The 22,852-nt window shown below is 37.6% G+C and overlaps 1 protein-coding gene across 4 annotated transcripts in view; it reads right to left on the bottom strand.

Annotated features, from left to right (window-relative positions):
* PEX2 (peroxisomal biogenesis factor 2) overlaps positions 1 to 5,046 on the bottom strand; it is a 30,297-nt gene extending 25,251 nt beyond the window's left edge. The window contains exon 1 of one of the 4 annotated variants that reach the window (XR_008746461.1): positions 4,633 to 5,046. The gene's annotated coding sequence lies outside the window, so the exon portion shown is untranslated. The remainder of the gene's footprint in view (positions 1 to 4,632) is intronic. The other 3 variants (XR_008746462.1, XM_055799589.1, XM_005229895.4) reach the window with 3 other exon arrangements.
* Between the last annotated feature and the right edge of the window lie 17,806 nt (positions 5,047 to 22,852).

Genomic DNA, 22,852 nt, shown 5'->3' with positions numbered 1-22,852 from the left:
CCCAGTCTCCATGATCAATCCGATATTACCAAGAGCATCCTGACAGTGATATAAGCCAGCTCCCTCAGCACTCATATGTGCATTCCATCAGTGCCCAGAGCGTTATATACATCCAATTTACTTAAGTATTCTCTGACTTAAACTTCTTCTACAAAGCATACGCCTGCTCTGCTCCAGACTTCCCCTTGGGTTCCACAGTTCCTGAAGGTCTTTGCTAACAGAGATGGAGACAAAGGTCATCAGTACCTCAGCCTTTTCCACATCCTGTCTCACCAGAACCCCTGTCCCAATCAGCAGTGATTTTCCCTAGTCATTCTTCCACTACCGATGTATTTCCAGAAACACTCCTTGTTGCCTTTGACATCCCTCGCCAGACTTTTAAAAGCCTGCCTGGAAATGACTTTTCTAATCACTTGTCTGCATGCTCACACTGCCTCTATGTTCTTCCAAGGTTATCTGCCTCTGCTTCTGCGGACTTCCTTTTTATGTCTGAGTTTTGTGATGAGCTCCTTGTTCATCCATGCAGGACCACTGGCATTTTTGCCTGACTTCCTCCTTGCTGGGATGGATTGCTCCTGAGCTCTAAGGACATGATCTCTGAATACTAACCAGCTTTCCTGCAACCCTCCAGGGCTTTATCCCATGAGACTTTTCCATGCAGATCCCTGAGGAGGCCAGAGTCTGCTCTCCTGAAGTCCAGGGCAATGATTGTGCTTTCTAATACTTAGGCCAGGCCCTCAAAGAAAGCAGGCACTAATATAACTAACCAACTGAATAAGAAATAGATTACATTAGTTTCTGCCAGGGACCATACTGCTTAAAAGAGACCTGAGCTAAATTTGAACAAACAAACATGCTGAATGTCTTTATTAAAAAATATTATCTGGAGAGTCTTAAAAAAACCCAAAACACCTCTCTGCACAAAAATCATTAAATATCTAAAAAGTTTTATAAGTCAGATATTAAAAATAATGCAATATATCTTATTCTTCCTTAGACTGACATTAACCCAGAATGAGCTTATTGATCATATATGAAGAACATTTCTTATTAGATACAGCACTATCTTTCAATTCAAAAGCTTGTTCATGGGTAAACAGTTTCTTACATTATAACCTCAAACTGTCAACTGATTTGTTTAGAGTTTACTACTACTTTTCTTTCAGACATCTGCTCACCTCCTCCCTCCTTTCTCTCCTCCTGCTCTCTCTGAACCTCATGGCTTTGAAATCACTTTCACATATTAAAAAAAAATAGGAAAAGGAATGACATTCCCACTCTCTCCCATTTTGAATACGTAATTAAATTATGGGTTTTCTTCTGAAAAACCATGTGCTTCATTACTATATGCGGATATACATCAATACTGAATTCAGACATCACTCTCTACCCCTTGATTATGTACATCTTGATGAGTAATTTATTTTAAAATATATTTTTTGATATTGCTAATATATAACTGTAAACTTGTTACCCTCCTTCCTTCCCAAAGATTCTCTGGGTAGCAGTCTTCAGCAATTTTCAGAATTATTGTTTTAGAAGACTATAAAAGATTAAACACAAGAGAAGATCAAATGTCTTTCTTGACTTGTACCACAGCATTTGATGTTACAAGAACAAATGGAGGTCCTCAGATTAGTAACAGTGTCAAAAACTATTAAAGTATAGAAATTACCTTTCCCGTTCTATTCTATGAAGGGTCTAACAAAGTCTTTATGTACTATCGATACCTGTCTGCAAGTTTTAATTGAATTTTATTTAGTCCACTACAATAACATTTGCTTCCTACATGTCCTGAATCAAAGTTAAGTATCAAAACCTTTCTGTGAGTCACTACCTTTTCTAATAAAAAAAACATTATGCCTAGAGTCATGGGGTGGGGGATTAATAAAAGAATCTAAGAGAGGACAAATACACAGAGCTCTCAAACAAAGAAAAAAACTCCCTCCCAAATCTAAACACTCTCCTTGCACAATACAGACATTCCATATATCTAGCTTAATCCCTAATAATCCACCAACATGAACTGGGGCATACCATTCCAACTACCCAACAGATTTTTAATCAGTGGGTGGATGCATCTGAAGGCCCATTACCTGAGAAATTAAAACTTTCTAAAAAATCCAGAGGATAATATTTCATATGCTTGAACAGCTGCTGTACTAAGTTCTAAGGGTAGCTATGAAAGACTTAAGCATAGAGATACACATGTAAGTTCACCACCATTACTTTACAGTTTTCAACATTTCTAATATAAGTAAAAAGATACTTCACCACCCATGCAGAGATGTGTAGTTTTAATTATGTACTCTATTATATCAACACTAAAAGTTTCACTAAAGCTTTAATGGAAACTGATTTTCTTCATTTGGTGAAAAGGATAATCTCAACAAATAAAAAAATCCACAAGTTTGAACCAAAGCAGGCCTAAAAGTTAAAGGCCTTACAGTAAAGGCAAAACTCTAAGTAAAGAGTTATTTCAGCTGCTTCAGTCCCAGATTAATGCAATTTTATTATGCTCTGTACTCAGTAAATGTACTCAATTCATAACCAACCATAACATTGGTGTTTAAAAAAATATAAATTTTATATATATATATATAAACACACACGTATAGTCACTTACAAAAATACTTGAATACCCTGTCTCTTTCAGCCTTTCCATTCAGAAGATCCTTGCAAAATGTTCATGGACAAAAGCTTTAAAGTATTCCACTTTAATTCACCGACTATCAGTAACAATATGGAGAATACTAGGCATCATGGTAAGTAAAGTGTAAATGCATAAGCTATTAAAATACTAAGATTTTTGAAAATAAAAATAATAATAATAATGCTACTTTCTGAAGAGTATGTTTGCACAGGCAGACACAAACTTCCGACAAGTTCTAGCAATAAAATAATATCCGATTTACCCAGAAGATGACAAATAATTTTCAAAACATTACTGCAGTGTATAGGATAGCAGAATATTGGGAGTATTTTTTAAAAATTTTTTTTACAGAAAACTGAAATTAGGTTGGACTAGACTACTCATGGGGTAGTACCTCATGCACAGCACTGTTTTTTCTCCACATACATCACTACAGACACAAGTGGTGAGCTACTCTCTCCAAAGAAAGGGTTCGTGGAGAATACAACTTTTTAACTTCATTAAATTATTCTTACTAGCAACTAGTGCTAGAACACTAGTGACCACAATAATTACTCCAATACTGACATGACCATCTGCTTCCTTAGTAAAGATCAGAAAAATTAAAGTGTCAAATTCCTCTAATAGTCTTGATTATGTACCCTACTGGTCTATTCCATTTAAAAAAAAGAAAAAAAGAAAAAAAAAAAGAAAAACACCTTTTCAACAAGTACATTTATACATCTTACAGGTGCGAAGTTATCCCTCTAACTCCACAGCAAGTAGCTGAAATTGACAGCTACCTGCAGAATGAACAAAAAACCAACAACAAAACATACCAGAGGAGACAATTGTTACGCCCCTTGATAGTTTATTTCCTGCTCTAACTCATGTCCCAGCAACACCACTTTCACCTGTCCTATTTACTTCATTAAATAAACCAGTGATGACAGACATCCATGAAGTGAAAAACAAACTGCTGATGAGTAGAAAATGAAGTATAAAGAAAAAATGTTTGTAGAAGAAAGCACTGATAAAAGATCTCCATAAAGAATATTACTAGTCTTCAAGTGAAAACTTTATCAGCAGCTGCTGCCGAGCGGCATATTAATAACAGCTCCAAGAAAGTTAGACAAGAATTCACCAGCTTCCAGTAACATCAGGCAAATGGATAAATATTCCGGAATCAGATTTTACTACAAACTGGCCATACCCATCTTTGACCATGGTGAACACCTCCCTCCCACTGACGGGTGGAGGACGATACAAAAAATATACCTTGGGACTGAAAGTAATATATAGTGCTGTGGTTTTCAGTATGGACTATATCACAGGTGGGCCTCTCCTCTGCCAAGAACATGCTGGCCATTCCGGCTGTATCTACATTAATTTTGTGGCAAATTTAACAATTTGTTACTTACACTTACAGGCTGCACAAAACTGGACTTTCAGAAAGGAAAAAGGAGCCACTGCCACCTTAGCAGGCAGCACCTACAGGAAAGCTGTCACCTATAGCAGGCAGTCATAGGAAAGACCCTTGGAGGTCTATAAATGGCTGGCTCTCTCATCTGACACGAGAGTAACAATTCAGATTAAAATACCCCTCTGCCAGAATATTATGCCCTTTCCTCTCTACAGAGCATGTTACCAGGCTCCGTCCTTTCCTCCCGTACACCCTGGGCCTAACTGGAAGCCTCGCCGTCTCTCTGCGCACCGAGGCACGCAACAGGCGACAGGCCGGGCGCGGGGCTCGGGAGGCGGAGGCGCCCGCAGCGAGCGTGAGGCGAAGCACAAGCTCTACAGACGCGGCCCGGAGACGCGGCCGGGGCTAAGGCAGGGAGGCTGCCCCGCCGGCCCGCCGCCGCCGCCTGGCCAGGCTCCATGGAGGGCCGCGGCCCCGGCAGCAGCCCCCGCACGGCGGCAGCGCCGCCCGCCGCTGCTCCGCTGGCCGAGAAGGCCTGCAGCATCCCCGCCTCAACCCGCCCCGCGCCCCGACTGACCTGCGCCGCCGGTGGGCCCAGGCCGCCGGGACTCTGCAGGGGCACGGGCGCGACGGACTCTGCCTCCAGGCTCCCGGTGGAGGCCTGCACAGACCGAGCCTCCTCGGGCTGCCCTGGGGACTCTCACCCGGCTACCGCCCCTGGCCCTCGGGCACCGTCCCACCAGCAGGCCCCGCCGGGTCATAGAGCCAGCTTCTGCTTCCTAGAGCGGCTGTGGCACAGACGCGTTACCGCAGGTAAGCGCCTAGAGTGGCTTTGCAGGAAGCACTCTGGGAGATCGAGATGACGCGTAGAAGAGCTCCTGGGACGGCGTCTCTGCCGGGGAGAACTGTGGGGCTACTTGACTGGCAGACCGCAGAGCAAATCAGTGTCTCAGTTTGCGGACGAGGAGCCAATAGGAAAGGCAGGAGGCGGGGCAGCTGTTGGGCCGGGTAGGGGAGAGTGGCCTGAGGCGGGGTGCGGGTCGTTGGCGGTGGTGCTTCCCAGGCCCTGCGAGCGGTCCGGCATTTTAGTGCGAAGCGGAGCTGAGCGGCGGTTTCGCCACCTTCAGCTTAGCAAGAGCCAGCAGCAGCCGCCTCTGCTTGCCCTGGCCGCCCATGTGGCGGTGGACGAGCTCCTTGCGCGGGGTGGGGGGGTGGGGCGAGGCTGGGTAACTTGGATTCACGGGCAACTTGGAGTGCAGCCGCGGCCCCTGGGGGCCGAGAGGCTGTTGTAGCGTTCACTGACAGGATTCACAGGGCTGTGAGAGGAGAAACTGAACTGACTAGGGAGGGACTGTGACAACAGCCTATAAATACTGCAGGCAGGTGTTTCTCCAGCAGCTTTGCTCCAGCGCTGTTTGCTGCGGGGTTGATGGGTTGGTCACTGGCGTTAGTGACAGCCAAGGTCTCCCTCGTGGGTCCAAAAGTATTCTGGATTACTCGGAAGGTATTGCTTGAACGTATTACACACTTGAGGAAATCTGCATTGGGAAGTTGGTTGTTATGGTTCTAGAAAGCAAATGAAAGAAAACTCTTTTAAAATATGACTATATGAACTGGTTGAGAGGAATTTACAGTTATTAAACATAAAAGACACTCAAATAATGATTTATTTATTTATTTCTAGACAGTAACTCTATTTAGTTTTGGCATATTTGTGAATACAGATTCACAGGTAATATTAAGGGTCTCAGTTCTTCAGATACCTTGCTGAGGTTGTCTGTGCTAAGGAGTCTGTGGGGGGATTCCATGGGCACATATTGATGGATCCTATACCCTTGTTTCCTAGCTTGCAGGCAAGTAATGGGGCAGCGCTCTGGACTACTTGTGTCAGAAAACAGGATGCGGCCCTTTATGAATATTATGATCTTGAAATAATAGTTTCATTGAATATTTACATGTCGTTTTTCACAGTGGTAAAGCATCTTTAAAAAAGATGCCCGACTGTTAACAGTGAGTAATTCCTCTTTTAGAAGAACTGTTTGAAGTGAATAAAGCCAATTCACATGGGTGATTTTGCAAAATGGGGGTTAGATCTTTCTATATGAAAACTGCATTTTAAGCAAAATGAGGTAACTCTTTGTTGAGCCAGGACAGTTTTTTTGTTTCAGAGAAGGGCATGGTAGTGGAAAGCTTATGACCACTAAGAAAGGAAAAACAATCACACTGAAATGTTTAGATAGTCTAATACATACACCAAGGTATTTGGGGCAATTTTTCCTTTGTTTTTGAAACAAAACCAAGCAATCATTTATTTCTGCTGAGGAATAATTCATTTAATTGAATTATGAAATTAATCTATTTATTATCATTCATTTATTATTGCATATTTGAATTAGAAACAAAAAGAATTCCTAGTGCAGGGCACTGTAAAGAGATATATCAGCATTTAAAAATCTTGTGAAGGGAGACCCTGTGTGACATGGGCATACCAGAGAAAGGCAACAGACTACCTGCAAGTGAAAACTGAAGCAATGTGCGGGACTGATGTTGTGACTGCCTCTGGGAGCCATACTTCGTAGGTGTGAGGTGTTGTCCAGCCTCTTCCTGAGTTTTGTACTGATACTCCAGGTGCAGTTGACTGTGTATGTCTGTTAGTTACATGAGGTCTCTCAACAAAAGCTTGCAATGCCTAGTTGTCAGTGCTTGGAATACATACAGACCCTATAACAGGAAGTATAATTGAGGAGTGCTGAACAAATCCCATATGCAGAGCAAAGTTTTGGCATGAGTTCTGGAAGATGAGTTTCAGAGCACTTCACAAGTAATTCTTGCTGAAGCCACCTTTCCTTATTCACTCCAATTACTGAAAGAAACAGTAAACCATTAGGTGTAGTTCATATCTGAAGTTTGTCCTCATTTCTGACACTCGCATTTCCTCCTGCTGTTTCTTTTGCTCTTCTCATATGAAGATTATATGGCCCCCATGCTGCTGAGAAATCTCTCTCCTCCAGGAATCAATGTCGATGAAGACAGCAAATTCATGGCTGATCAGATAGGTTTTACAGACTGGATAGCCTTAGTCTTTTCTAAGCTGGAAAAAGAGCATACTTGCTTAAACTATACTACAGTAGTGAAAAAGGCAGTTTTCAGGTGTTCAGAATGAAATGGTTAGCAAATGAACGTTACCTTTCTCTTTGAAAAGCTTCAGACACCCTCTCCTGCAAGCAGTGCTTGAATTGTGGTTTACTGGCAATTCAGTCATCAAAATCTTATTTGTAGTGTCTTTGTAGCAGACTGCACAGATGAGGAATTTAGTCTCTGCAGTTAATGTTCTTCCTGAAGCGGAAAACTGCAACTAAGAGACTGAAATATAAAGAAAGAGTGAGGGGTGGAAGAAAAATGAAAAGCTAGAGCATACCTTTGTCCAAGGTTTTCATTTGTGTCTAACCTTCCCTGTCATTTCTATCCTTCCAATTCTTTCAGGAGATGATAGAAAAATATCCTCTCAGACTACAGAAAAGCACTCTCAAATTTCTGTGCCACTACTTGAAACGTGGCGATGCTTTTAAAACAGACATTTTGCGTGGCCTTAACTGCTCACAGGTCTGTCCTAAAACCAAAGTAGCTGCTAGGCATACCCAGTTAGTACTGTTCATAAACATTTTTATAATGTTTGACCTTAAGAGTGACCTGAAGATTAATGGATATGTTGTATCAGTTTTAATGGGTCTCTTCTCCCTTGGATGCACACATGTGACTCCCATTAGCCTTAATGGGAGTTACAGTGTGCCTAGAGGTTAGACAAGATCTCTAAAGGTGCTGTTATGCTCTGTTGTATTAACGATCTCATAATTGCTGAGGTGCAGCACCTTTGCATTGAAAGCAGACTAATTAAATCAGTCTAGTATTAAGTTGGTATACTAGCATACCTGACACGTATGTGTGTTTTCCTGTGAGTCCCTCAGTACACAAAGGTAGAGGCCAAATCAAACGTGGAATTTAAATTTTAACTGTGACTTGGCTTCCTTTTGAATATTTTTTAAATCCAACATAACTTAATGAGTTGGATTCCTAAGAAAGATTATTATTGTTTGTGCCAATGCAGAGGAAGAAGCTGAATGTGGTGTTTTATCATGAAAGCTTTTATTGAGAAAGGGGACTGAACTGGTTCTTATTTTTGATGTTCCAAATCATACACTTTGAAAAAGGCAGTTAGGTCTAGAGGATTAACATGAAGCTTGATGTTGAATTTTAATTATGGCTTTGTTACTCATTTCTTCCAAGTGCCTTTAGACAAAGCACTTCACCTTTCTTTGATTTTCTGGTATGTAAAATATCTGCTTGCTTCTTAGTGTTGTAGACATAAATTAATATCTGTTCTATGCTTTGAAATGTTAAGATGGGTACATCCAGCTGTATTCTGCTAGCATAATCATGACAGCACAGGAGGAGGAAAAAAATCATAGTACCTACCTGATACAGCCAGCAGAAGCCCTGGTGGAGATGTAGATCTGTTGAAAGAACTGATGTTGTTCCATAGTTTATGATGCATAAGACAGTGCACTGCTGCAAAATCTTTAGTATGGTTTATTGGAAGAGATTGTACAGTAGGGTAAAATTTACATTGTATAGATGTCAGGTGTTTTTTGTCAGTCAAAATAATTATTAGAATTTGAGTGTCACTCTGAAAATTTGTGTGCTGTATTCCATGACTATTTCTTTAAGTTTGAAAATCGACCATGAGGTAGTCTTTGAGGATAAGAATTTGGGGAGAGAAAGAATATTCATTTTTACATTCTGGGGAAAAGAAGAGTTTACATGGTAACTTCCACATTTAAAGTTGATTGGTCTTTTTTATTATTATTTTGTCAGACTAAGTTATTATATAAACTCAATTTTGTGATTCAGTTGAGTAGGTCTATACATACTTCAGTTGTGACTCTGATATGCTGAGGTTTAAAGGAGCCAGCTCTTTACCTCAGCTCTGTAAAAGGGAACTGGGTTGGTAAACTAAAGCATGAGCTTGCATTTTAGCCTCTCTGTTTCATAGCCCTCTGCCTTCAATAACAATTGTAAGCTTTACTGTTCTGGAAACTGGGATGATTTAGGCATTGGCACTCTTGATTTTTGACTGTAGGTGTTAACTGAAACAGTGCAAGTAGAAAACATATTGGTGATACCATTTTAGTAGCAATTTGTTTGAACTTGCCCCAGGTGGAAAAGAGATTGGTGATACCATCTCAATAGCAATTTGTGTGAACTTACCCGCAGAGTTCTTGAGGATTTTAGAATCTTATAAATCATTAGGTAGTATTCCGTAAAGATTTTGAGTATGCAGAGTATCTTAAAGGCCACTGATTATAACTGTGAAAAAGGTCTGCTACAGTGCATACACCCAAATAATTGTAAGGATGCTGGTAAATCACTCTAGATCAATGATTCCTATATGAAATTAATGAAGAAAAAATAAAAATATGACATGAAAACCTAATGTTGCTTTTAGTAACCTGTACTTCTTATTACCGTTACTTGCACATTTCAAGGATGGAAGAAAGTGGATGGTTAAATGTGTTAGTGGTCTATGGAGAGATTGATTTGATATGCTTTCTCTAGCTTGCATTGAACCCAGCTAGAAAAATGAGTACGTTAGTACAAAAATTGCTGACGTCAAGGTGTGCATGGGAATAGGCTAAAAAGGGCCAGAGCTTGTCTTGACTTCTTTTCTATTTTTTTAGTAATCAAACTTAATCTGTCCTTTTTATTTGTGTTCAGTTTTGAAGTGGGACAAGAAACAGAGTCCAAGTCTGCATTCTTTTATGAGTGAATAGTTTGCCCCATTCAGTTCATTCTGCAGCTAATGTCACAGAAAAATGCAGTAGAAATTCAGTGCTCTTCAACTCAATTTTCATAAGCCACAGTTACTCATAGCTGGGATAAAGGGACTAATCTGATTCTGAATGAAAGTATGTGATGGATAAACAGGAGTATTTGTTGAGTTTTGTAGGGTACATATTAATAATGATTTCATTACCATGATACAGACTTTTCAAATTATGGTTTATTTCAAATCAAAGGGCATTATTACCATACATTTTTTTGGCCTGTAATGAAAGAAAAATTTCATTTGACTGTTCGTGTACTTATGTATGCAAAATGATCTATGTTATGCAGATACCTGAAAGCAGGAGAACTGGATTTGAGAGGAAGCCTGTGTTCTGATATCAGCAGCAACTTAGATCTCATTGGTATCACATCAGAATAATGTTTTACAGCCTCTGCCAATTTAAAAATCAAATTGGAGCTAGGTTTGTATAGAACAACACATTTGACTGACAGGAAAGGCTGTTATAGATGGATGTGATGTTCTATCCTTGTATAACAAGGGGTTTGACTGACAGTTTTAACAATAGTACACTTTCTATCCCATATATTCTAAATTATTATTATTACAGTACAAAACATTTTTGCACTTGCTGTATATAGATAACGTACACTTTTTGTGTAATAACATTCAAGAAACGAGGGTTTCTTTTATGTCTTAAAGATGATGACAATTAATGAAGGCTCTGTCTGACACTTAAAACCAATGTCAAGGATTGCTATTGTGGTACATGGTAATGTAAAAACTGTTGGGGTACTTAGCTCCCAGTGAAGGATCAGTATAACTTGACACATGCTATATGGTAGATGAAATAAATCTCCTTGGAGAGCAATAGAAATATTTCTTAAACTGAAGAGTGCCCTTTCTGTTTTATAATCCCTCTTTTCAGCTTTGCAGTTCTTTGCATCACTGCAAGATACAGTTTTAATCTGAAAAATAACTGTTTAAAATGGTAACTTTTAATGCAACAAATTTGCTTTCAGTGCTTTGCAGTCAACATTTCTCTGATACAAGACCTATGATTCTTCTTCATAACAAAAGCTAGACATAAGGAAGGTACACAGGTGGTTTTTTTACTTATTTGGGGCTCTCATTTTCTTTTGGGGAGACCATATTTTTAGTAAGTATCCTTATAATTTTAAGATTTCCACTTTAAATTCTTGGCATCCTTTGTCCCTTTAGATCTTTGCAGCACTATGTACACTAACTTGATTCTCAAAGCACAGGTGTCTCCTACTTTTTGTAGGTTTTCACAAGCAGAGACACTATAGTGTGTGTACATTGTATTTGATGATATCACAAAGATGAACATTAAAATCTAAACTGCTCTGTAAACTTCAGTTTATTGTTGCATGCAACTAAGGAAGAAGGCATGCTCTTTTATGACCCTGTAATGAAAAATAATATAAAAGTTCGAATGAGAAAATGGGACCATGTTCATCAAAACAGGTCATCTTTCTGATTATCTAGACTGAGAAAACATGGTAAATACAAAGATTGCTTTTACATTTTTTTTTAATTGGCTTACTGTGAAGGATATTTTTCTTAAATGACTGTATTTGGTGAGGGAATTAAATAGATTAATTTTTTTCACCTCATTATGTACTATCAAAGGGATCTTGCTATCTCTGGTTGATTCTGTAAGGTTTTATTTTTCTGTGGAAGGACAAATTCATTATGTGTTTTATCCAACAACAGGATTATTTATTGACTTGGGGCAGTGATAGTGATATTTCCTGCAAAGCACTAAAAAAATCTTTAAAAAAATATTTACCCCGTTACTGGTGGTGCCAACTCAACTCTGTCAGTTTTAGATATAATACCAGTGCTTCTCCAGCAGTGATTTATGACATGAAGGAAGGGGTAAAAGTAATTTGGGAAATAATATTATCCGGTTAGAAAACGATTACTCAGAGAAATTGTAGTTTTGTCAATATAAACTGCTAAGTTTTTAAGTGAAGCCAACTAAAAAAAAAATATTCCATGATGTGGTATTACATTGATCTTCACATATTTCATTGTGATAATGCAAACATCTGCTACTTAATTTGAGAGAGTACTAACCATGATCATCTGTATAGGGGCCAACTTTTCTAGAGGTGGTTAAAGCACATGCTTTGCTGACCACTGAAGACTGTTGAGATTGTAAACTCAGGCTAAGTTTTAGTTTCTAAACAAGATGGCACCGAATTGTACTGTACCTCCTCTCCCCTGGCCACATCTGTCTGTGTCCCTCTTGTTTAACACAGCTTTTCTTTCCCTGGCATCTTTCCTAATCTTGCTTAATGCATGTCCTCACCTTACTTTCTGTCCTGACTTTGCTCATTGTCCTTGTAAAACTGTCTCATCTCAGTTTCTCCCCGTTCTGCTGTGTTGGTTTTTGTTGTTGGTGGGTTTTGTTTTTTTTTTTTCCCCTCTGACCTTTTGTATCATTGTTCCAGTAGCAGTTGTCTGTCTAATCTACCTAATTGTCTTTGGTCTTTCTTCCCTTTTTTATGCTTCTCTTATCTGTGAACTCTCAGTGCTCAATTAGTGAAGGAACAAAAGACAAAGAAGGAAATGTTCCCTTGCTGTCTATTCTTGTCTTTGGCATTGTAACAGCCTGGAACAGAGGCAACTACAAAGAGCTGGATTAGTTCCTTCATCTCCAGTTTGGAGAATACTCTGTAGGGATTTTTTTTTTTTTTTTTTTTTTTATAAGAGACTTTTGATTTTTTGATTTTGGAATGAACTTTCTGCTGAGCATATGCAAAATATAATTTGCAGAGATTCACAACTTGGCCAGAGGTGGGAGGATTTCTGCAGGGTTCATGAAAGCACAGTACTGAGATAGCTCATCGCATAAACTTTATTTCAAACCTTTGTGTTAAATTATTATGAGGTTTACTCTTTAAAGCAAAACGTTTCCTTCACTTTTAATAAGGACAAAGCATTTCCTGTGTACCTCATTTTTGAAGTGGGTGCAGTATTTTTCTTGAAATTCATATACATAATTTTTCTCCTGGTTAAACAAAAATGAAGAGTGCAGTCTGGGACAATCATAAAACCATGCCAGCCAAAAAGTAAGGATTTGTTACTTGGGGAGCTGAAATACTCAGCTTTAGTTTTAGAACCTGGGCAGTCTGATGTCTTTAAGCATCCGCTGTAAAATGAACAACACTTACAAATATGTGTGAGGGAAACGTATACACGTTATCTTATTTTTTCAAATAAAAAAAAAACCAACCTAATCTTCTTAGCAGAGATGTTTTCTGTCAGAATAAAGACCTGATTCTAGAGTCTCATAGATATTTAATTTGCAAGATAGCGTAATGAAAATATGTTAATAGCTTTTTCAATAAGTTAATAGCTTTCAAGTTCATACTAATTAGTTTGTTAAAATATTCTATTGGTAAAATACTACTTTTTTTCTTCCCCCCCAATAAAAGTTAAAAGTGTGGCACAGTCTTACAGGGACCATCTTGCCAACAGTAAGGGCAGCATGAGAAGTAATATCAAAATTGTTAGAATAAAATAATAAAACAGAAAAAAAGAAGAATAAAATACAATAAAAAAAAAGTGCGTGATGAAGGAAGCTGCTATAATTGGCATCAAAGATAACTTTCTGTCATTTTACAGCAAAATCAGAGTGTAGGAGTGGATCTTGTGGAGGAAGTAAGCATTCCTGGGAGCAAACTTTTCATGGTGATATACTTGGTCCCAGGTGTCTTGCATTCCTGACTACCTACAGTGGCAGCTGCAGGGAGGGTGAGTGGTACCCCATTCCCACCCCATCCTTGGTGGCTAGAGTGCCATGGAATTGAAGTATACATCTTCATGTTGATATCTCTCATTTTGCATGTTAATGCTGTATTCTTAAAGTAGTGCAGTGCTTTATTCAGTGGGAAGTAATGAAGTATGTTTTCTTTGATTTTTTTTTTTTTTTTTAATATTGTGTTTCCCCTACATCCTGCCATTGTAAAATCTAGCTTTTTGCTACCTCCCTCTTTATTTGGCATCTTTTAGTAGTACCCTTAGATTTCACTAGGAATTTCTAAAGCACTGTCCCTTATATCCTTATACATTAAGTTCTCTGATATCCTTTGAATCCCAGTGCAATTTTTCACATTTCTTTTTCATGTCCTTTTGAAAACATAAACATGTAGTACCTTTAGCTTCGTTTTGCTTCTGTTGGTTGGGCAAAAGGCATCATGTGCTCTGGCTTATTCCAAACAAAGCTTGTGTTTATCCAAAGAATGCATGTGTGAATGGCCTGCTGGCTTTTGTTAAAGTGAGTAACATCTAAAATCTCCCTGTTCTACTATCAGTCTGTGAACTAATAGACGTTATTCCCACCTTTCTGTCCCTAGGCCTTCCACATTTATGGAGTACTACAACAGCTGTTATATTTTTGGGAACTAAGTCATGCTCAGATTTGGTAGAAGTAGGTCACTGGATTAAAATTTAAGATAATACAGCCAACGAGATAATTTGGAGTTGGGGAATTTTACTTGAGATAATTTACTGTGAACTAACATGATTCTGTGATCACTGTTTTGAGTGTTGAGAAGTAGAAAATGACAAGCAGTTATACCCACACATACATAAACATTTGGTTCCCCTGCTGCTCTGGTCCAACTGCACTTACTTTGCCCTGAGTTGTGTTCAGTCCATTGAAACATCTCTGGTATGGTGATTGGCAGCCAGGAACTGAGGTGGTCTGTGTGATGGTTTCTGTCAGCAAATCCATGTCAGTGATTCCTGTGTGGATCACCTGTAAGGCACAGTCTCTTAGGGGTGTCCCTGCCCTGCTGTGGTTTGTGTACAGTCACAGTCCCTTGGGTGTGTCCCTACTGCGTTTTAGCATGGAGTGCCCGCCCCATCCCCACCAAGAGTGTTTCCAGCCCTTCACATGTGCCTTAGTCTGTGTTAACTATGTCTGAGCAGGGATGCTGTGTGCACCTCTGGTAAACCAAAGGTTTTTTCCACCATTTTTATCTCATTTGGGACAGGCTAGAGCTAGTTTTGACTGACATGTGGCAGTTCATCACCTCCTCCCATACGGGTTACCGCTACAGCTCCTGCTACTTAAAGCCTACAAAATAGGCACATTTACAGGCAAAGAGAAGAAGGTGAATGAATAGACAGATAACATAACGCGTACCTCTTGTTTCCATACAAAGCTATGGAGAAAAAAGGAGGACACTAACTTTGCTAGGTTTTTTTTTTTGTAGAAGGCAAGGTGTTTGCATTATCATTCATGGGATGAATGAGATTCTTACTATGAAGGAAGAATTTTTTCAGTGAATTTTAGTCTTACATAGGCATCGAATAGAAGTGTTCCTTTTAGAGTAGTATTAGATAGGAAAGATCAGCAGAGGAATTGCATTTGAGGACCTGTCTCTCTTGTATTTTTAATTAGCGATTCTTCGCTCTTACTGTATTACTGTTATAATTCCTAATTAAGCAATTAACTATACTCATTGGGTAAAAGAAATAATTTAGAGACTTACATTTGGTTCATAGTCCCTAGGAATATGAAGGTCTTGTCAACTTGTGAATTTTCTTGTTAAAATTCCAGCTTTCTGTTCATTCAGACTTCTCTCAAATGGCCTAGTTTATTCTGACTAATGTAACACTTCAGAAAATGTCCTCGCTTTCTCTGAAGAGTGTCTCATTTTTAGATTGGTTACAATTGCTTAGGTCACTTTGCTATTATATTTTTATCCTAATAGCATTTTTCTTCTTGTTCTGGAAAGCAATGTCCTGGTTCCATACTTGGTTGAAAGTATTTCTTTTTGTTGATCATCATAAGGTTTCAGCATTTTTTCAGTGACTTAATCTTCAAGTCTAACTCTGTATAATTATCAGATTCATGTGAAATCTGGTTTGGTCAAACATGATTCTGTTTTAGCTCACTTGTAGAAAACTAATAGAATCCAATGTTGTATAGAACCTAAATTTTTAAAATATTCAGGTAATAATTATTCATTATTTACTTTAAACTATGTTTGTGTTTTGCAAAGGAGACAAAATCCTGTTCACGTGGGGAAAAGGATGGATATGTAGAAAATTATAAATACTTTCACTGTGAGTTAGAAAAATAATTTCACTTATTCCAGTCTTTGTGGCAGTTTATGGAAGGAGTTGAATGAGGCAAAGAAGTTTGAATAGCAAACAGGATTAGAATTGTACAAGGAGTTAAAATTTGTTTTGGTAAGCTTCCAAAAGCTACACCCTAAAGGAAACCATGTTAGTATGTTACAGAACCTTTAACCTGTAGTTCAGTCTAAACTTCTAATAAAAGTAAGAAAGCTTGCCCTTTTCCTTAGCAGTTCCTTGGGGCTACATTTTAAACATTTTGATTCTGTTTAATTGTTTTTATTTCAATACATAATTAACTTACATGGGCATGCTTATTATGACCATTAGGAAGAAAAAAGTGATGAAATAATGTTGAATGATGAGGAACAAATGAATTTTAACTCATGGTAGATGCCAAAATTTTGAATGAGGTTATCCCTTTTTAATGTTATGAGCTTAATTTTTCTTTTATTTTAAATTCATGTGCAAATAAGACTATTTCAGTTCAGTATAAAATGATCTGAGTGATCAAAACAGAGTTTTGTTTCAAATGTTTATTTTTTGCCCATGTTTCTGCAAAAGCTTTGTGTTTACTGATTCTCCAAAATTTTTGCTAAACTGGTTTAATATTATCTTCCTCAGCCCACCATGACTGAGAGAAACTAGAAAACTGACTAAAGTTCAAGAAAAGTATTAATCAAAACTTACAGAAACCTTGAGGAGATTTCTGATGGAAGGCTTTTGCATCTGGTAGAAGGCTAAGCAGATTGATGCATGGTAGGTGAAGTTGGGCAGATTTAGATAAGACTTAATTTTATAGTCAGGGTACTTAACCAGTGGAACAAATGGTATAGGAATATGGTGGGCTCTTCAGAGCCTGAAGTCTTTTAAATTGGAATTGGAGGTCATTTAATACAATAGACTGTTACTTTAGCAGGAACTTACGGATTTAATTTGGAATCATATAATTCTGTTGTCTGTATTATTCAGGAGGTCAGCACAGATGATCATAATGTTTTTTATAGCCTTAGGTTCTATAAATCTACAACTTGAGCTTTTACACGTGTGAGAAAGAGCAAAATACTGGGCTAGCAAGGAAGGTAGAAGAAGAACACAGTAGACCTGAACGTGAACTGTGACAGAAGACCTGTCATTCACTTACTAGATATCTACTCAAAATGAGTGCCGTAGGTGTGTCACGCAGTTAGCTAATGGGAGGAAGATGTTCACATTGAAAACAGGAGGTGAGAGGGGATCTTAAAAGCATATCTACACCTTGCAATGCAAAAGTAAATAGCCTATGTGCAGTGTACTACTAATGAAGTTATTCTGTTCTTGGGACTGAAGCTAGTGTTTCTGTATGGTATTTTAATATGCTATGCAAATACACTAGCTGATTTAGTGGTGTTTCAGTCGTCTCTAACTTTAACACTGCATTACATGGCCTGTCTGCCCTTGGAGTTGCAGCTGGCTTTCGTGGAAGGGTTGTATTTTTGAGGAAAATCTGTGCAAGGAAGAAGTGACAATTGAATGTATAATGCATTTTGATTTCTTTTGGAGCAACAGCATTAATATTTTGTTAGAGAAATTTTGCTTTTAACTTGAGCTGATTAGTTTAGTTTCTTAATGGATTTTGTTCATCTACCTCATATAGCAGCCTTTGTGCCTATGTTGGCTCTGACAGACAAATTCACTTTAATTACTGCTGGTCAAGTCAACAAAAAAGAGTAACTGTCTAAAAATTATGCTAACATTAGTTCATATGACTCAGCCTATCATATTTTGACTTGTATGCTGTCAATAAGTATATAGACTACCAGTGTAGTTAACCATACATGTTTTATCTTTTTAAAGGGAAAAGGTTTGTTCATCAGTGTAAGGTGACCACTCCTGCATCTCTTCAACCTCTGCAGTATGTCTGTCACTTAACAAGAAAGCAAAGTACATGGGCTTCAGATGGAAAGAAGGCACTTGTTTTATCCTTCATTTACAGCCTGAGCACATCTGCTTTTATTAGGGCATTCGCAGGGTGTAGTGAAATGTTTGCCTTGTTTCCTGTGGATAGGTATACAAAAATCACTTTACTGAAAGATGAGAAACCTTGTCTGTCAATTCACAATGCAACAACAGGTATGAAGGACAGGAGCATGAAGTGAGGGAAAAGAGGTTGGTGCTAAGCACTGGCATCACTGAACAGTGCTTCATCCTATGTCATTCTTCTATGCTGGGAGAGAACTGCTCTCCTCCTTGGGAGGGGCTTAATTCCCCTGAGGTGGAAGTCAGTGGCAAGTAGAGATTAGAGGCACCCATCTAAGCCCTTGAAGAGGAAGCAGCTGTCGGCTGCAAGAAGCAACATCTTTTCAAACAACTACTTCCTCTTGGAAGCAGCAAGAGTTGATAGTCAGTCAGGTCTTGCAGCTTCTCAACCATGTATGTGTATGCATAAAACAAAATGTGAGTACGGGATAATGGGTGTTTTTACAACAGTCTTAAAAAAAAAAAGTCTTGACTTGCATTTGCATAAAGGTAGTAATGCATACCCCTACATTTAATTGTAATGTGATTTCCTCAAATGATACTTTCCAAATGAAGAGCTAAAACCCCAGGAATCTAAAAAGTAATTGAAATACCCTGAATGGGCAAACTGTTCTTCATCTGAAACAAACTTTATTGTGCTTATGAATTACTAGATAGTGTGCTATCAAAGTGCTGTATCTTTCGTTAGAGTTTTCTTTAGCTCTAGCTGTGTTGTGTAAATGCTAGCTGAGCTGACAAGTAGCGTATCACTCTTGGACATGTGTGATGTTTCTGTGTCGGGACCATTTTTTAGACCTGTAGTAGATAGCTTTGCCAGCTGATGGGGCAGCTGAAATTTCTCTAAAGCTAATGCCCTTGCACACATGCGTTGATCTGGATAAGTTTAAAGTTAGACCTGCGAGATGACTCATATTTTGATCTCAAAAAGTATTTCTTTTTTGCTTGTTCTTAATCTACTGTTTACTTAGTGATATCCAGTGCTTGCCTTTGGTGCTGCTGAATGCTTCTCCACACAGTGACAAGATGTATTTCTACTAATAGCTGTTTATGCTTTTTGCCACTAGTGTATTGTAATGTTGGGGGTGAGTATTGGTGATGGATTTAGGAAGATAATGCACCACATAAACATTTGGGCCATTGCATGCAAAGCCACAGACTTTCAGTTGCATGTTGCCATATATTGTAAGTATTTAAATATTTGTTTGGGTTTTTTTTGTTTGTTTTGCTCATCTTTTGTAAGCCTTGCTATATTTGTAAGATTGGTATATTATATGGTGCTTCTCTTAGAATTATTCGTGGAGCATTGAATTAGCAGTATGCAGTAATCAGGAATAAGTACTGTTAAAAAGCACTATAACATCCCAGTTACTTGGCTTTCTTTTACCCATTGCAGGTGGCAATATAGAAAAGATAAATTAAGTCAGTCATTTTGGATTTTAATTTTTATTCAATTTCAATTTATTTGGTATTTCTATAGCGGCTTGGTTTAGTAAATTTCTTGGTTTTGTGCAGCTGGTAAAAACTTTTCTACCTGTATTGCTTTTTGTTTAGGAAAATCACAAGATTTATTTTAGGACTTCTAGTGTTTCTCTTTATTTCAAACATGACAGTAGAGATAACCTCGTTATATACCTCTTCCATCAATTTTTTAATATTAACTAGAGATTTTGTTCTGGATTTTTTCACTTACCACACATCTCATATAATTTTGATACACTTTTTTTAAAGTAGGGGTTTTTTTTTAAGCTTTCAAATGGAAGCAGGAAATATTTTTTTATCTAGTATTCTTGGATATAAATTATATATGTATGTAACTAAGGTGAATATTTTAGGTATTTAGTTAAATGTGCAATGGTGTTTATAAATGTGAGGGTTTTTTGGTGCTTTGCACTGTATGAGAGGAGGACGTAACATTACTTTATACTTACAGTGAAAACAAAGTGTCTTGAGATGTATGAAAATATCCCTGTTATAAAAATGTGGAATTTAGACCAGATACAATAAGGACTGTGGCTATACAGGGAAATATTATATCCTAAATTTATAACTATTGTATATCTTTATAAGTCTATGTACCGATATTTTATTCGGAAACAAGCATGGCCATGGAAAAACTTCTAGTAATACAAATCCATTGGTAAATTACGTTATGCAAACAACTTGGTAGTATGTGTGCCATGTGCAAATTTCTGTGCACTATGCCAGGAAAAGATCTAAGTTGGCTTATGCTAACAGGTTAATTCTCCCTCTGTGAATATAAAAGAAGGCAAAGTGGTAAACAATGTAAAAAGCATGTTAACACTGCTATAAAAAGTAAAAAGCATCAATTATTTTATTTTAATTTTGCCTGCTCTACAAAAAAACAATAAAATCATTACTTGATTTTATAGTACTTAATTCGGTGTTTTGCAAACTTTTCAAAGTAAAGCCTTTATATTTGGGAAATTGAAAGCAATCAATTAAAATCTATAGATTTGAACTGCTATTAAATAAAATGTAGTTCAAAACAAGTAAATTTATTACTTTTAAATGTTCTTAATATGGCATGTTCCTTTTTAACAACAAAATAGAGCAATTGTGGGAATAACAGGGCCCTTAAAAAGAAACATTTGAAGTACTACCTCCAGTTAAAAAAGGTAGACCCAAGAATCTCGCAGGTGTTCAGCAGGGTCTGACTGTGATCTGACAACTCTGCTCATTTTCTCAAAGCTGTAGAGCTTCATGTGTGGGACAGAAATGTCTGAAGGTCTTTCTCCAACTTTATCAAACTCATACTCAAAACACATTATTTTGTAAATGTAAAACCTGATGCTCTTTCTCCATTATGAATACACAACAGCTGTCCCTGATCAAAGAATGCTTTTTCTGTTTTTTTTCCCAAATTTAAGTAATACTGTGGATTATGGAACTATAGAAGAGAATTTAAGGGGAAAAGTCTTGAATAATGAATGCACTCCCTCTTCCCTGCTGCTTCCTACAGTATGTAAATACGACTTGTAAACAGCCTAAAATCAGATTGATTGATGAGGATAAAACAGAGGTAGATACTGCTTAGATTATTATTGTAGCTGAAAGAAACTGTCATCAGCGTACAGCTTGAGAAAACTGGGTTCAGATTTTGCATATTTTAGAAACTGATGAAAAAAATGTTGTAGTTTGCAATGGGATTTAACAAATGCTGATTTCACAAATACAAGTCATACTAAAAAGCAGAATCACTGAGGTGAGTTGCATTTTGAAGCTGTTTGTATTCTACTAATGGTAGAATACCTTTTATGAATGGTATACACTAGCACATTTTAAGAGTCACTGATGTGAGAGAAATTACATGGTTGGGCCTCAGAATTATTTCTTTTCCTTGTTGTTGATCTTGCTATGAATGTTTTCATTCCTAAGTAGGATTTGCTCTGCTAGTCTCAAATGATGAGTAAAGAAAGAGTGGGAGCTTTGGAACCAAACCATTTGGCACTGGAGCTATGTGAGGATTGCTTAATGTGTGGATTGAGGACAAGAGACAATTACAGAGTAACAGACGTTACAGATGGAAAAAGACCTGTTAGATCATCCAGTCTGTCTCCTTACAAATTCAGGACTACTCCCTACAGAACATTTTCCACATTTTGTCCAGTTTGGTTTTAAATATCCCAAATGATGGAGATTCCACTACTTCCCTTGGGATACTTTTGTACTGCGTTGCAGATCTCATTGCCAAAGAGTTTTTCATTATACTAAGCTGCAGTTTTTTCTTTACTTGTTCTTTTTTTATTATTATTACTTCTTGTAATTTATTTTTCTTTTCAAAGTAATTATTTAATTTAATTTTAAAAATTGGTCATATAAATATTATATGTAATTCTTAGTATCACAGGGGCTGTCTGTGATGCCTCTTAATCCTCTGTAGTGAAACTGTGTATTTTTAGTTTTCAAATGTTTTTTCTTTACATGTCAACATTACTGGCTTCTGATCACTTTCACTGAACAACTTCTCTTAGTACACTTACTTATTTACACTTAGTTTATCAGTGCATGTGAACACCTTATCATAATGAACTTTTACCATTTCCAGGTGGTGGACAGATGAAGTGTTAGAAAATACTTTGGGTGTATTGGTATGGACCTGTGCATCGGTTTTCCATGTTATTTCAAAGATACATAGTGACAGTGCAACAAAAGGAAGAAAGAGTATTCATAGTTTAATTATTCTGAGTGTTCATGCATGTACCAGTATGTAAGCTATGTGGAAGTAACTCTTGAATGCATAAATGACATTTTGCTGAACCACTCCAGGTATAAACTTTATAGTTACAACATACAGATATAGGTTGCACTTATATATAGATATAAGTGTCTGTTACAGACACTTATAAACTGATGTGGCATTAATTTGGGAGCCAGAGTGTTTCCTGATAATTGGCCTTTTTCCTGGAAGTTTTTGTGTGATGCTGGTGTCAGGCATAGTAACTCATAAGAGAGAGTAGCTGTGTTTTGTCTTTAAACAGTACAGACACCAGTTCACACATGCATTTATTATTTTGACAGGTGATTAATTCATTAGGCTCAATCAGCAGTTTGACCAGTTGCCATGTGGCTTTTGAAATACCGTTGACTGTTATGTGACATTAAGAACTGTAGAGATGGTTTGGTGTGAGTTATCATTAGGGAGCAGTGGTCAGGCCAATCTGAAATTTACTAAACCTTTTCTTGGAAGTCAAATAAAGAATGTGTTTTCTATCATTGACATTCTGTTGATGTGTTAAAATTAGAAAATCCTGACATTTAACTTACAAAAATCAAAAAAGGCAGGAGGAATGAGGGT

This window comes from Falco peregrinus, chromosome 3, assembly GCF_023634155.1.
Source record: "Falco peregrinus isolate bFalPer1 chromosome 3, bFalPer1.pri, whole genome shotgun sequence".
Lineage (NCBI taxonomy): Eukaryota > Metazoa > Chordata > Aves > Falconiformes > Falconidae > Falco > Falco peregrinus.
The sequence above is the reverse complement of the archived record's forward strand: the minus strand, read 5'-3'. Positions and strand labels throughout refer to the sequence as shown.